The 17033-nt window shown below is 37.5% G+C and overlaps 1 long non-coding RNA gene across 1 annotated transcript in view; it reads right to left on the minus strand.

Annotated features, from left to right (window-relative positions):
- LOC132005752 (uncharacterized) overlaps positions 1-17033 on the minus strand; it is a 155146-nt gene that overhangs the window by 12297 nt on the left and 125816 nt on the right. The window lies entirely within an intron of this gene.

The raw sequence follows: 17033 nt of genomic DNA on the forward strand, positions 1-17033 counted from the left end.
TTCCAGTACCATTTGTTGAAAAGACTATCATTTCTCCATTGAATTGCCTTGGCATCTTTGTTGAAAATCAATTGACCATATGTGTGTGGTACTATTTTTGGACTCTCTATTCTGTACCATTGATTTCTATATCTATCCAAATCAACACCACATTGCCTTGATTACTTCAGATCAGCTTCAGAGCCAGTGTTGAAATCAGGTACTACAAGTCCCCTAAGCTTTGTTCTTCTTTTTTCCAAACTGCCAACTCCTTATAATTTGATGTAGAAGATTCAGTGTCTTAACAACCAAAAACTCATTAGGCTTTACAGCAGCACTCAACAAGCTAATTCCAAAATTTGTGTGTTGCTATGGTCGGAATGTTTGTGCCTACCCCCCAATTCATGTGTTGAAAACCTAATATCTAAGGTGATGGTATTAGGAGATGGGGCCTTTGGGAAGTGATTAGGTCTTAAGGGCAGAACCCTTAGGGACTTGTGTTCTTATAAGAGGCCCCAGAGAGCTAGCTCACTCCCACACCATGCGAGGATACAGTGAGAAGTCTGAAATCCAGAAGAGAGCCCTCATACAACTATGTTGGCACCCTAATCTCAGACTTTTAGAATCCAGAAGTGGGATAAATTCCTGCTGTTTGTAAGCTACCCTGTCTTGTAGTTTATTGTGATAGCAGCCCTAACTGACTAAGACATACGGAAATACAAAAGATCAAGAAGAGCCACAGTGTTCTTGAGAAAGAAACACTCTACCAGATATCAAGACTCAATATAAGGCTACAGTAATTAAAACAGTGTGAATAGATACAGAGATGGACAAATAGAATAGAGACACAACAGACAGCCCTGAAATGCATGCAACATATATATGGATAATTACTTTATGATAAAGATTGCAATTCAGAGCAGTGGGGAAAGAATGGTCCTTTCAGTAAAAGGTATTAGAAAAACTGAGAAACTAGATATGAAAAAGTATGAAACTGGACCCTTATGTAGCATCAGTCTCACGTGGATTATAGACCTAAAATCTCTTAGCAAAACAATAAATATTTTAGAAGACAAAAGAACAGTTTCGTGGGGGGAAATTCATTCTTAAAAAGCTACTTTGGGGGCACCTGGGTGGCTCAGTCAGTTAAACATCTGTCTTCAGTTCAGGTCATGATCCTAGGGTCCTGGGATCAAGCCCTGTGTGAGGCAGGGAGTCTGCTTCTCCCTTTCCCTCTGTCACTCCCCCTGCATGTGCTTTCCCTCTTTCTGTCAAATACATAAAATCTTTAAAACAAAAAGTCATTTTTGAGAAAGGAAAATGCTGATAACTGTGACTATATTAAGAATTTCAAGACATCAAAAGCAGAATATGAAGAATGAAATGAAAGAATATGAAATGAAAGCCACAGAGTAGGAGAAAGCATTTGTAACATAGGTACCTAAGCAAAGCACTAGTATTCAGGATATTCAAAGAACTCCTACAAGTCATTAAGAAAACAAGAGGCAAGCAGATAAATGGGCAAAAACTTGAACAGGCACGTCACAAAAGAAGACTTTCAAAATGCCAATTAACATGTGAAAAGATGCTCAATTTCATCAGAAATTATGAAATACAGATTAAAAGCTCAATGTGACACTATTAAATATATACCAGATTAGCTAAAAAATCTGATGCTACCAAGTGTTACCATAGATTTAGAGCAGCAAGCACTCTTGTAAACCAATCGTGGGAATGGAAATGAGAACAACACTCGGGCAATATACAGTGAAGCTGTATGTCCCAGCAATTCCACCCTAGAGAAATTCAGCAATAGGTACTTGCATGCAATATAAAAATGCCCTTCTTACCAGCACTTTTTATAAAAGCCCCAAACTGAAAACTTCTATATTTATTAATAAATATTTACATAATGAAGCTTTAAAGAAAAGAATTTAATTTCCATAAAAGCCAGAACAGTGGTTACCTCTGCTCTAAGGATGGTGATTAGAAAGGGGCATGTGAATATAGGAAGGTGCTTCTGGAGATGCAGGCTTCTATTTCTTAACATAGGTGACTGTATTTTCTTTATGTGACTTAAACTATACTTTTGAGCTCTTTTCTGTATATGTGGGTTTGCCACAATAAAATAATATTGCCACAATAAAATATAATAAGAGGTAGAACATGTTGCATAGTATGCTAGCATTTGTATATAGAAATATATAACAAATATGTTTTATTTATAGAGAAATGCACATGTATATGTGTGTGTGTCTGATGGATTCACAATGCACTAGTTACAGTGGCTGCTTTGGAAGACCTGGGGGCCAAGGGTGGAAGCAAGACTTAATTTTCATTATATTCCCTTTTTGCTGTTTGAACTTTATACCAAGTATATTACTTTTACAAGATGTAAACAAAAATTACATGTTATACCACATGAGCCTAACATTACAGTGGGACAAAAAAAAAAAAAAAAGAATGTCTATCTCAGATTTGTCAAAAGAAGAAAAGATTTAGATACAAATACTGCTTCCCTATTTTCAGACCACAGAGCTCTGAAGCTAGAACTCAATCACAAGAGGAAAGTTGGAAAGAACTCAAATACATGGAGGCTAAAGAGCATCCTACTAAAGAATGAATGGGTCAATCAGGATATTAAAGAAGAATTGAAAAAATTCATGGAAACAAATGATAATGAAAACACAATTGCTCAAAATCTGTAGAACACAGCAAAATCTGTAAAGCAAAGGCAGTCCTGAGAGGAAAGTATATAGCAATTAAAGCCTTTCTCAAAAAAACAAGAAAGGTCTCAGGTACACAATCTAACTATACACCTAAAGGAGATGGAGAAAGAACAGTAAAGAAAGCCTAAACATAGCAGGAGAAGACAAATAATAAAGATCAGAGCAGAAATCAATGAACTAGAAACAAACAAACAAAAACAGTAGAACAAATCAATGAAACTAGGAGCTGGTTCTTTGACAGAATTAATAAGATTGATAAACCACCAGCCAGACTTATCAAAAAGGAAAGGAAAGGTCTCAAATAAAATCATGAATGAAAGAAGGGAGATCACAACCAACACCAAAGAAATACAAACAATTATAAGAACATATTATAAACAACTGTTTGCCAGCAAATTTGACAATCTGGAAAAAATGGATGCATCCCTAGAGATGTATAAACTACCACAACTGCACCAGGAAGAAACAGAAAACCTGAACAGACCCATAACCAGTAAGGAAATTGAAGCAGTCATCAAAAATCTCCCAACAAACAAAAGCCCAGGGCCAGAGAACTTCCCAGGAAATTCTACCTTTTAAGAAGGAATTAATACGTATTCTCCTGAAACTGTTCCAAAACATAGAAATGGAGGGAAAACCCCTTTTATGAGACCAGCATCACCTTGATCCCAAAACCAGACAAAGTCCATCAAAAAGGAGAATTACAAACCAATATCCTTGATGAACATAGATATGAAAATTCTCACCAAAATAATAGCCGATAGGATCCGACAGTACATTAAAAGATTTTTCACCATTGCTGAGTGGGATTTATTCCAGGGCTGCAAGGTTGGTTCAACATCTGCAAATCAATCACTGTGATGCAAAACATAAATAAAAGAAAGAAAATGATACTCTCAATAGAAGATGAAAAAGCATTTGACAAAGCACAGCATCCTTTACTGATCGAAACTCTTCAAAATGTACAGATAGATGGTACATCTATCAATATCATCAAACCCATCTATGAAAAAAACCAGTTTCCATTCTTAATGGAAAAAAACTGAGAGCTTTTCCATTAAGGTCAGGAACATGGCAGGGATGTCCATTATCACCACTGCTATTCAACATAGTGCTAGAAGTCCCAGCCTCAGCAATCAGACAACAACAACAAAAAATATTAAAGGCATCCAAATCAGCAAAGGGGCCGTCAAACTATCACTCTTTGTAGATGATATGATACTTTATTTGGAAAATCCAAAAAAGACTCCACTCCAAATCTGCTAGAACTTGTACAGGAATTCAGTAAAGTGTCAAGATATAAAATCAATGCACAGAAATCAGTTGCATTTCTATACACCAACAACAAGATAGAAGAAAGAGAAATTAAGGTGTTGATCCCATTTACAATTGCACCCAAAACCATAAGATACCTAGGAATAAACCTAACCAAAGAGGCAAAGAATCTGTACTCAGAAAACTATAAAGTACTCATGAAAGAAATTGAGGAAGATGATAAAGAAATGGAAAAATGTTCCATGCTCATGGATTGGAAGAATGAATATTGTGAAAATGTCTGTGCTACCTAAAGCAATCTACATGTTTAATGCAATCTCTATCAAAATACTCTCAACTTTTTTCAAATAAATGGAACAAATAATCCTAAAATTTATATGGAATCAGAAAAGACTTCGAATAGCCAGAGGAATGTTGAAAAAGAAAGCCAAAGTTGGTGGCATCACAATTCCAGGTTTCAAGCTCTATTACAAAGCTGTCACCATTAAGACAGTATGGTACTGGCACAAAAACAGACACATAGATCAATGGAACAGAATAAAGAGCTCAGAAATAGACCCTCAACTCTATGGCCAACTAATCCTTAACAAATCAGGAAAGAATGTCCAAAGGAAAAGAGACAGTCTCTTCAACAAATGGTGTTGGGAAAATTGGACAGCCACATGCAGAAGAATGAAACTGGACCATTTTCTTACACCGCATACAAAATAGACAAAGTGGATGAAAGATCTCAATGTGAGACAGGAATCCATCAAAATCCTTGAGGAGAACACAGGCAGCAACCTCTTCGACCTCAGCTGCAGCAACTTCTTCCTAGAAACATCGTCAAAGGCAAGGGAAGCAAGGGCAAAAATGAACTATTTGGACTTTATCAAGATCAAAAGCTTTTGCACAGCAAAGGAAACAGTCAACAAAACCAAAGACAACTGACAACTGACAGAATGGGAGACAATATTTGCAAACAACATATCAGATAAAGGATCAGTATCCAAAATCTATAAGGAGCTTCTCAAATTCAACACCCAAAGAACAAAGAATCCAATCAAGAAATGGGCAGAAGACATGAACAGACATTTCTGCAAAAAAGACATCCAGATGGCCAACAGACACATGAAAAAGTGCTCCACATCACTTGGCATCAGGGAAACACAAGTCAAAACCACAATGAGATACCACCTCATGCCAGTCAGAATGGCTAAAATTAACAACTCAGGAAATGACAGATGCTGGCGAGGATGTGGAGAAAGAGGAACCCTCCTACACTGTTGTTGGGAATGCAAACTGGTGCAGCCACTCTGGAAAACAGCATGGAGGTTCCTCAAAAAGTTGAAAATAGAGCTACCCTACAACCTAGCAATCGCACTACTGGGTATTTACCCTAAAAATAAAAATGTAATGATCTGAAGGGGCACGTGCACTCAAATATTTATAGCAGCAATGTCCACAATAGCCAAACTATGGAAAGTACCTAGATGTCCATCAACAGATGAATGGATAAAGAAGATATGATACACACACACACACACACACACACACACAATATGGAATACTAGGCAGCCATCAAAAGAAATGAAATTTTGCCATTTGCAATGACTTGGATGGAACTAGAGGGTATTATGCTGAGTAAAATAAGTCCATCAGAGAAAGACAATTATCATATGATCTCCCTGATATGAGGAATTGAGAGGCAAAGTTGGAGGGTTAGGGAGTAAGGAAGGAAAAAGTGAAACAAGATGGGATCAGGAAGGAGACAAACCATAAGAGACTCTTAGTCTCACAAAACAAACTGGGGGTAGCCAGGGGGAGGGGGGTAGGGAGAAGGTGGTTGGGTTATGGACATTGGGGAGGGTATGTGCTATGGTGAGTGCTATGAAGTGTGCCCCTGGGGCAAATAATACATTATATGTTAATTTTTTAAAAAGTCTAAAAGAAATAAAAACAACAACAACAAAAAACCCAGAAAACAAATGCTGCTTCCTATATCCACAGCTTACCTCTTTGGGTTACGTTTGGAATGAAGAAACATCCCTAGTTTTAAGTGTTTTTATACAGTACCACCACAGTACAGTTTTATACACTAGTGATTAAAAAGTCACTTTGGTTCTAGGAATAAGAGAAACAGGTGACTTGACAAGGTTTAAATGTGTTTCACTTGTGAAGGAAGACACTTTCTCTCTCATCAACCGGGAGATTTACTCCTATCCACATGACTTGAATATAATGGCAAAACAAACCTACTAAAACAAATGCCCAGAATCATGAGGTGGCTAGCACATAACAAACAGTGCTAATATTTTCTAGAAATGTTCTGTTCTTTTGAGTGGCTGTAAACAAATCACCATGTGCTTCTTAAACACTCAAAAAAAAAAAAAAAAAAAAAACTTCTGGATGATAATACTCACAAGGAGGAAAAAAAACCCGAGAGAATGAAAAGAGAGCTCTTATTCAGTAATGTGTTTTGTAATTTTGCAAAATTTTGGTAATTTCAGCAATATTTCAGTGCTAGGAATAGAACACAAAAAGAAAATTCTATGCAACAGTTGAATCTCTTTCAGCAAAGAATATTTCACTGAATCCTCTTTCCTAAGGCCCATTTGTGTATCTTTTGTTTTGATAACTGGGTCATCACGAGGTTCTAGAGTCTTGCCTACCGACTTACTCTTCAGCTTGCTATCTCAAATCCTTTTCAGAATGAGGACACCTGGATATACTCTTCAGCCTGTTTGCTCGCTTTTTTCTTTCTTTCTCCTTCTCTCCCCTCCCGCTCCCTTCATTCACTCCTTCCTTTCTTCCCTCCGTGTATGTGGTTTGGGATCCCATTTCCACATACTGATTATAAATGCCCTTCCATACAGGAGACTGAGGAAATTACAGGACATCTTTTCCTCTTCTACGTATTTTCCTAGTCAGAATGTTCACGTAAAATAGTCACATTGCTTAACCCTCTTTTATCTTGCTGAAACGTTCTTTTGGTAAAACATAGTATAACACCGTACAGAAAAGATAATGAAAAGACATTTACTACAGGGAATGAAATATTTTCTGCAACCTCACTTTAAAGAATAACTTATGTCATAGATTTTTTTAAAATTTAAAGGTCCATTGGATATAAAGACTGGCTATATTAATGTACAAGAAATTATGATTCTCTGGCAAGAGTTTACAAACTATTTCCTACATTTTGATATCTAAATGCAGCCATTACAGCTAAAATTTATAAAGGTAAGCACTCAAGATCAAAGCATCTTTGTTTATTCAGTTTTAGGTTTGGACTCAGCACTTTAAAGCCACAGTCTTCTTTACTGAATGCCAAGAAGTGAATCATTGAAGATTCTTGGCTGATACGGTTGTAAATCCAGCAATGGTCATTCCTCATTTAGTGACAAGAAAGACTGAAAGGCCAAGTGTATTTTTGTAAGTTACCACCTTTCCTTATCTTCTTTACCATAACTATGAGAAACTGTAAACAGTGTCAATCTAGAATATAACCTTCTCTGATTATCCAAGATGACAAGAATGTAAACCCCAGTGCCAATAAGATATTCTAATCTGCAAAGCAATGAGTCTTTGATTAGTCTAGGAAAGACAGCTGGAGAGATGTCAATAGGAGTACCAAGCAGGGCATCTAGTCCAGGACATCTAGGACATCCACTCTGGGTTAATCTGATAGTTCTCATAATAGAAGAAAGTTGTTTTTTTTTTTTTAAGATTTTATTTATTTATTTGAAAGAAGGAGAGATCACAAGCAGGCAGAGAGGCAGGCAGAGAGAGAGGAGGAAGCAGGTTCCCTGCTGAGCAGAGAGCCCGATGTGGGGCTCGATCCCAGGACCCTGGGATCATGACCTGAGCTGAAGGCAGAGGCTTAACCCACTGAGCCAAGTTGCTCCAGAAGAAAGTATTTTTAAAAAGAGAAAAAAAAAAAAAAACCCAAGCCAGCAGATATACTAAGGATAATGGAATATTGTGTCTAATTAGTGGTAGCTTTGCTAGCAGTCTCTAGTTGCCTACCGTCTTCAGGTAAAAACTTCTTTGAGTTCTTAAAGTGTTTTGACAGGACACCTATCTGAAGTCTTGCAGGACATCACTTGAAAACAAATCTTTCCTGGTCCTTGTTAACAAGCAGTTTTTGTTTTTTGTTTTGTTTTGTTTTGTTTTTTAAAAGATTTCATTTATTTATTTGACAGCCAGAGATTACAAGTAGGAAGAGAGGCAGGCAGAGAAAGAGAGAAAGGGGAAGCAGGCTTCCGGCCAAGCAGAGAGTCTGACGCAGGACTCGATCCCAGGACGCTGAGATCATGACCCGAGCGGAAGGCAGAGGCCTAACCCACTGAGCCACCCAGGTGCCCCAACAAGCAGTTTTAATAGCTGTCAAATACAAACAGAAAAAGGCTTATTTAGACCTTGCTGCCTTTTGTTTACTTTTTGTTTGGGGCATTTTTGGACCTTTTCTGGGATATATCAACTGCTCAGCTCTGTTTATAATCATAGGCAAAGGGGCTTTGAATTTGAGAGACTATAAAACTTAACAGAGTTTGCAATGTGCTACAGCCCAGTGCATGAGGCTCTCAAAGAAGACATAGCACATCTGATTATCCTCCAACCAAAACTGCCCTCTGATGTGTCTCGGAGGAAAGCTGACAATCATATCCAGACTCTTCATAAACTGGTATTCTATTTGGACAACTGCATACTATCTAGATCTTGATACCCTGTCTGATGACAAAATTTTGTCAGTTATATAAGAACCAAGTTATCCTGGAATACAGTGAAATATACCATAAAATTTTCTTTGTGAGCAAAATGATACTGTCTTTTTTAAAGTCTGGTTTATTTCCTTTTCCTCTTACCTAACCAAGTCTTCAACCTGGCTCTCCAACTTGGGGCTAGAACTGACTGGGACTTCAAAATGCTTTGTTACTGTTTAGGTTTTCTAATAAGCACACTGGTTTACTCCCTTTTGAGGCAGGGGCCTTGTGAAGAGTCAAAGCTTCTGCGAACTCTAAGAACCCTTAATTATTTCCACCATTTTCTCCCTGTGTTTCCCTCACTGATTGTGTGAATCAGAGGCAGGCTGCTGGTTGTCAGAGACTGGAAAATTCACTGGACTTCCCTGCTGGCTAGAACCTGAATTCTGCAGTGTCTATATTCATGGACAGAGTATCCTGTCAGAGTTTGTGCTACACCTTCTGTTTTTAGTTTACTGGTGATCGGGGCACATCACAAGAACTTGGGAGTGCAGCTAAAGCCAAATCAGACTTGACAGAAAATTATTAGCAGGGTACAGAAGGAAAAAAGATCTCCCTTCCTTTTTGTAATCAGGTTAATATGTGCATGGAATGTCTCACTTAAAAAGGTAGTGTGTTTTGGCAAAGCTGGTTTCTTAAGTAGAATTTCAGTTCCCATTATGCGAGGCTATCCATTGCTGCTCTGGCAGGGCCTTTGATCAGTGAACTCAGTGGGGGAGAAGGGCATAGGCATATTAATAACTTCAACATGTGGCCCTTCGGCCCAGCTGTACCCTTGTCTTGGAAAAAGGCCAACTGGCAAGGGTTTTCTTAACCCAACCTATGTATGCATATTTTATAAAGGGGTAAAGGAAAGATAGGGGTTCAAAGAAGGAAATCTAATCTGGTTTTATGGAAGTTCTTTCTCTTGTCCCTGTTCTGCACTTGGGGCATTCTGCTACTACGTATCTGCATCCTATGGACTCTGGCTCCATCTACAACACTTACTATCTTTGTTTCTTCTGCTATAATGTTATAAAGTCTAAAGCTGCTGGTTTAATTTACATACCAGCTCAAGACAAGGTTAGGGATGCAGGAGGCTCTGTAAGAGTCTATAAGGATGAGAGATTAATGGGAACCAGGTGCCTGAAATAGGAGCCCAGGGTCCATTTTGCCAGGACTGTATCTTTTGCCCTTTACCCCCTGCATTGGTATTTGACTGTTTTATTTTAACAATCACAGGCTTTAAGCCTCATTAAATTACTGCCACAAACTACAGCCCAGCCTGCTCTTTTCCCGTGTTTCCTTATTATTTCATACCATTCTCTTTTCATTTTCGTCTTCTGGGATATTCATTTGCCACATATCCCTGTCTGGTCCCGAAAAGGTTCTTGACTGACTCTATATCATAGTCGTAGAGAGCAGACGTAGCTCATCACAAGTGGCTTTTCATGATAATCTCAGCTAACATTAATCTCTTGTTCTCGCTCTTCTCCTCTTCCTCCTTCAGTTTTATGATAGTGTTATCATTTCCTTGATCCGAACCTTCTATTCTTCTAAGTCTCTAACTGCCTGATACGGACTTCTAACAAAGGATTCACAAAGAATGATTCCACCAGGGTAATGATACCAAAAGGGATAGATCAGTTAATATGCAGATTTGATTTCTGTAACAATATGAAAACTTTTAAAAGTCTAGTTGGCATAAACATTGTGAAAACCATCAAAAGATAAAAGAATGAGAGAAATATTAACCACACATATGACAGACAAGGGGCTAATTTCCTCATATAATACAAAAAAAAACCCACCATAAAATAATAAATTTAAAAACCAGTAATACAAGAGAAAAGTGCCCCAAAGTATGAAAGATCCTTCACAGAAAATAAGTTACTAATGACTTTCAAATATAGGAAACACATTCAAAATCTCTTAAAAGAAATTAAAAAATTGATATTACATCTAGAGCTTGCTAATATACCTTATTAGTAAAGACTGCAGGAAACATTCAGGGCAAAAAAGCATTAGTCCAAAGTAAAATAAGTACTTTATAATAATAATAATAAAAGGTATACCCCAAAGGTATAACCCAAAAGGTAAACAGGCTAACTAAATAAAATGGCTCCCAATAATCCCTGCTTCCTGGCATTGATGGCTTTATGTAATCCTCTTCCCTTGAATGTGAGCTGGACCTACCAACTCTCTTCTAACCAACAAAATATGGCAAATAAGATGTTCTTTTCAAGATTTAGTTTAAAAAGCACTCTAGTTTCCATCTTGCTCTCTTCCTTGCTTTTTCTCTTACTAACTGAGAGACACCAACTGCTGCACTGTAAGCTATCTTTGGAAAGGCCCATTTGGCAAAAGCTGGTATCTCTAGCCAATACCTAGTGAAGACCTGAGGCTTACCAACACTGAGTGAGTGAGCTTGGAAGTGGATTTTCCCACAGTCGAGCCTTAAGATGTCTAAAGCCAACCAACAATTTGCAGCCTTGTCAGACTCAGAGCCTAAGGACCAGTTCAGCCACGCCTGATTCCTGACCCACAAAAACTGTGATATATATTTGTTGTTTGAAGGCACTAAGATCTGGGACAATTTATTACATAACAACAGACAACTAATACAGATTTTCATATCCAGAAGTGGAGTGCTGCCTTGGCTTTGGAACCAGGCAGTAGACAGAAGCTGAAAGCACTTTGAAGGACATTTTAGAAAATGGTCGTTTTAAACTCCCTGAACAGAATAATAAAAGAAAATCTAGACTTTGAGGACACTGCCATTAGAGGCACAAAAGGAAGTGAAGATGTTAGGGGAAAGTAGAAGGAAGACCCTAGCTACACAGTGGCAGCTACACAGTTAGCAAAACTATTTGCTGACTTGAGTAACATAGAAAGCAGAATATATGTTGAAAGAACTGGGTGATCTAACTGAAGATTGTCCCAAACAAAGTACTAGAGTTATTGTTTTCTTCTTGTTGTTTATAATAAAGTAAAAGGAAGAATGTTTAAATAAAAAGGAATCAGTGCTTAAGGAATTAAGATGGTGGAGCAGAAAGCACCAGGAATCCATCTCCCTATTTGTTAGGCAGAATCTAATAATTTTGGAATTCTGAAGTCTATTCAAAAGTTTGCAACTTCTCAGGGAAAACTTGGACAATAAATTAATTTAGGTCAATGTCAACTGTTAGCTCGGTAGCAATTACCCATTGCCCACTCCCTAGGTGGGTGACAGGCATCCATGTACAGTTCCAGGAGTAGCTTACATGCAGCTTGACAAAACCAGGGTTAGTGTCTGTCCTCCAAATACTGAAGCTCTATGATCACTGATTGCTGCTGCTTTTTTTTTTTTTTTAAAGTTTTTATTTGAATTTCAGTTAGTTAATACACAGTATTATATTAGTATCAGGGGTACAGTACAGTGATTCAACACTTCATATATCATCAGGAGCTCAACACAACAAGTGTCTTCCTTAATCCCCTCCACCAATTTAATCCATCCCCACCACCCACTTCCCCTAATAATCATCAGTTGATTCTCTGTAGTTAAGAGTCTGTTTCTTGGTTTGCTTCTCTCTTCTCTTTCCCCACCTTTGCTCATTTTTGTTTCTTAAATTCCATATGAATGAAATCATACTGATTGCTGCTTCAGACTGCAAAGATACAGACGTAAGGATAGGCAGCCAGTGTTGGAATCCTCACTGCCACTGCTGAAACTCACTCCCTCCAACTGAAGCCATTTGTAGGGGATTTAAAGTGAGTGCACATCCCCCCACTTCATTTTTCTCTTTTTCCCCTTGTTAAAGTCATACATTTAAGATGATGATATGCAAAAGCAACCACATATACAGGGGAGTTTAGAAAGTCACTATACAATACACAGTGAAAGGTACAGGCTTGGAAAAGACCCAAGTTTATTAAGTTTATACCCCAGGCTAACTGTTGGCACAGAGAGAGCCTATAATGGAAATTTTTTTTAAAAAAAGCAAAACTTGGGAAACAAAATCTATTTAATTGAATCATCAGAACTATCTACTGAATCAACAGAAACTATCTCTGATAAAGATCAGATGGCAGATTAACCAAAGATTTTATAACAATTGTCTTAAAGATGCTAAAAGATCTACAGGAAGATATAGTGAAAGTCAAGGAAATGATGTATGAACACAGTGGAAATACCAGTGAACAAAAAGATAACATAAAAACAAACAAAAAGAAATTGTGGGCTAGAAAGTACATTAACAGAAATGAAAAAAATCCACTAGAGAGATTTGAAAGCAGATTAGAACTGGCAGAACAAAGAATTAGTGAACTTGAAGAAAGGACAATTGAAATTATCAACTCTGATGAACAGAAAGAAAAGAGACTAAAGAAAAGTGAACTGGGCCTAAGGTACATTTGAGACACCATCAAGTGGAAAAACATAAACATCACAGAAGTTCCAGAAGGAGAAAAGACAGAGAAAGGGGAAGAAAGTTATAAGAAGATTCACTGAAGAAACAATGACTGAAATTTGATGAAAGCAATTAATATCCAAGCAGGATGAACTCAAAGAAGCTGACACCAAGAAATACTGTAATCAAACTGTCAAAATCCAAAGATGAAGTTCCGGTACAACATCAGGACACAGACAGAAAGACCCTGAACTCACTTCATCCATGGAACACACTAAATTATACCTATTTATAGAACACTTCCTCCTGAAGAACTGAGGGCTGACTGAAGAGCTTCTGAATAACAAAAGACAGAGAACAACAACAGAGCTGAAGACATGCCACAGTTTAAAAGAGTAATTAGCATATAGAACCACAACTCTAGTCAGCCAGCAAAAGTCACCAAGCATATACAACCTACACAGGGGACACCATACACAAGACTATTCTTTTAAGTTTAGGAGAAGTAATGATCCCACTAATCCATAGAAACATAGAAAGTCAAGCAAAATAGAGGAATATGCTTCAAAAGAAAGAACAGCAAAAACATCAGAAAAAGAACTAAATGAAACAGAGAAAAGAACTTAAGTAATGATAATAAAGATAGTTACCTGAATGGAGAAAAGAGCGGAAGAACTCAGTGAGACCTTCAATAATGAGAAGAATCCTCTTCAATAAAGAAGAAGGTATCTGGGGTGCCTGGGTGGCTCAGTATATTAAGTGTCTGCCTTAGGCTCAGGTCATGATCCAGGGTCCTGGGATCGAGTCCCACATCAGGCTCCATGCTCAGTAGGGAGTCTGCTTCTTCCTCTCCCCATCCGCCCTTCCCCTATCATGTGATCTCTCTCTCTCAAATGAATACATTAAACTTGAAGAAAAAAAAAGAAGAGGGTATAAGTGATCTGGAACACAAGGTAATGGAAAGCACACAAGCTGAACAGCAAAAGAAAACGGAATTTTTAAAAAATGAGAATGATTAAGAGATGTCTTGGAAAATATCAAGTTAACATTCACTATAATTATAATGGTCCTAGAATGAGGAAGAGAGAGAAAGGTATAGAAAACTTATTTGAAAGAGTAATAGCTGAAATTTTCCTAACCTTGAGGAGGAAAAAGACGCCCAAGTCCAAGAAGCACAGAATTACCAACAAGAGACAAAGAAAAAGTTACCTACAAGGGAAAGCCCATAAAACTATGAACTGATTTTCAGCAGCAACTCTTCAGGCCAGAATAGACTGGCATGATATATTCAAAGTGCTAAAAGTAAAAAACCTACGAACAAGAATACTCTACCTAGCTATCATTCAGATATGAAGGAAAGATAGAGTTTCCCCAACAAAAGATAAAGGAGTTTAGCACACTAAACCAGCCTTACAATAAATGTTAAAGGGACTTCTTTTAGTGCAAAGAAAATGGCCATGATTAGAAATAAGAAAATTATTAATAAAAAGATGGATAACAACATATATCTCATACATGGAGGAAGGATTAAAAAGGGAAGAGAGGGGGGAAAAGGTTTTTTTTTTTTTTTTTCCTGTGTGTGTCTTTTTTAGAATGATGTGAACTTCAGTACTTAAGTAACCATCAAGTTAATACAAACTTTACACTGTTGAATGGCTGTTATCAAAAAGACAAGAGATAACAAATCTTGGCAAGGCTGTGGAGACAAGGGAACCCTCACACATTGTTGTGAATGTAAATTGGTACAGCTCTTATGAAAATCATAGTAAGGAGGTTCCTCAAAAAATTAAAAATAGAACTACCACATGATCCTGCAATCCTACTTCTGGGTATTTATCTGAAGGAAATGAAATCACTATCTTGAAGAGATATATGCACCCCAATGCTTACTGTGTCATTATTTACAGTAGCCAAGACATGGAAACAACCTAAGTGTCTAGGAACAAATGAAAGAATAAAGAAAATGTGGTATATGTATAAGTATATGCGCGCGCACACACACACACACACGCACTATAGAATATTACTCATTCATTGATACATTGAAAAGAAGAAAATCCTGGCACACAATACACAGGAACTTTGAGGACATTATGTTAAGTGAAGTTAAGTCAGAGAGAGAAAGACAAATACTGTATGATCTCACTTGCATGTGGAATCTAAGAAAATCAAACTCATAGAAACAGAGCAGATTGGTGGTTGCCAAGGGGCAGGGGAAATGGGTAAAGGTGGTCAAAGGGAATAAACTTCCAGTTATTAGATGAGTAAGTCCTGGGGATTAAATACAGCATGGTGAATATAGTTCACAGTACTGTACTGTATCCTTAGAAGTTGCTAAGAGAGTACATCTTAAAAGTTTTTATTGGGGCGCCTGGGTGGCTCAGTGGGTTGAGGCCTCTGCCTTCGGCTCAGGTCATGATCTCAGGGTCCTGGGATTGAGCCCCGCATCGGGCTCTCTGCTCGGCGGGGAGCCTGCTTCCCCCTCTCTCTGCCTGTCTCTCTGCCTACTTGTGATCTCTGTCTGTCAAATGAATAAAATCTTTAAAAAAAAAAGTTCTTATTAAACACACACACACATACACACTCAAAATAGTAACCATGTAGGATGATGGGTGTGTTTACCACCTTATTGTGGTTATCACTGCACAACATATACACACATCACTGTATACTGTAAACTTACACGATGTTATATGTCAACTACCTCTAAAAAAGCCTGAGAAATCAAAGACGACATAAAAAAAATGGAAACATAACCTATGCTCATGGATCAGAAGACACTGTTAAGGTATTATACTACCCAAAACGATCTTCAGATTCAATGCAATCCCTAGCAAAACCCAATGACTTTTTGCATAAATTAAAAAAAAAAAATCAATCCTAAAAGTATGGAAAATCCTACAATATGGAACCTCATAGGGCCCAGAATAGCCAAAATTATTTTGGAAAAGTAGAATATTATGGTATTAGTTACCTATTGCTGTATAACCAATTATACACACTTACCATTTCAAAATTTACTACAAAGCTACTACAAAACAGTATGGTACTGGCATGAAGACAGGCATATAGACCAATGGAATAAAGAGTCCAGAAAGAAACCCCCAGATACATGGTCACCAGGGACTTAACTGTGTCCTTTCCCCTCCATTCAATGTTGAAGCCCTAACTGTCCATATGATTTTATTGTAAATAAATCATATTGTCAGTCCTTTAAGGATGTGATTGAGGTTAAACGAGGTCAAAAGAATAGAGCCCTGATTAGTTAGAATTTGCACTCTTAAAAGAAAAGGAAGAGAGACCAGAGCTCTTTCTCTGTGGTGTTAGGATACAGCAAGGAGGCAGGAGTTTGCAAGCCAGGGAAGACAACTCTCACTAGAAGCCAAATATGCAGGCACCCTGATCTTGGATTTCCAGCCTCTAGAACTGTGAGAAGATAAATCTCTTCTGTTTAAGCCACCCAGTCTATGGTATTTTGCTAAGTGTATTTTAGAACTAAAAAAAATTTTTTTGAAGGAATTCAGAACTTAATAATTTTGAAAATATGCAGCCTCTCCAGATTTAAAAGATGCTAACATTAAGAAATAATCTAAGGAAAGTTCATATAGTAGCACTGCCAGGGGAACCCTGGTCTAAAGGTGAAACCAAGGATATGACTAAAAACTTGTTACACTATGAAAGATAAAAGGTGCTACCTTCAAAGGACTACGCCAAGTCACACAAAGGGACTTTTATTTTTTTTTTTTTTTTTTTTTTCAAGATTTAATTTATTTATTTTTTTTTTTTTTTTAAATTTTTTATTTTTATAAACATATATTTTTATCCCCAGGGGTACAGGTCTGTGAATCACCAGGTTTACACACTTCACAGCACTCACCAAATCACATACCCTCCCCAATGTCCATAATCCCACCCCCTTCTCCCAAACCCCCTCG

This window comes from Mustela nigripes, chromosome 17, assembly GCF_022355385.1.
Source record: "Mustela nigripes isolate SB6536 chromosome 17, MUSNIG.SB6536, whole genome shotgun sequence".
Classification (NCBI taxonomy): Eukaryota; Metazoa; Chordata; class Mammalia; order Carnivora; family Mustelidae; genus Mustela; species Mustela nigripes.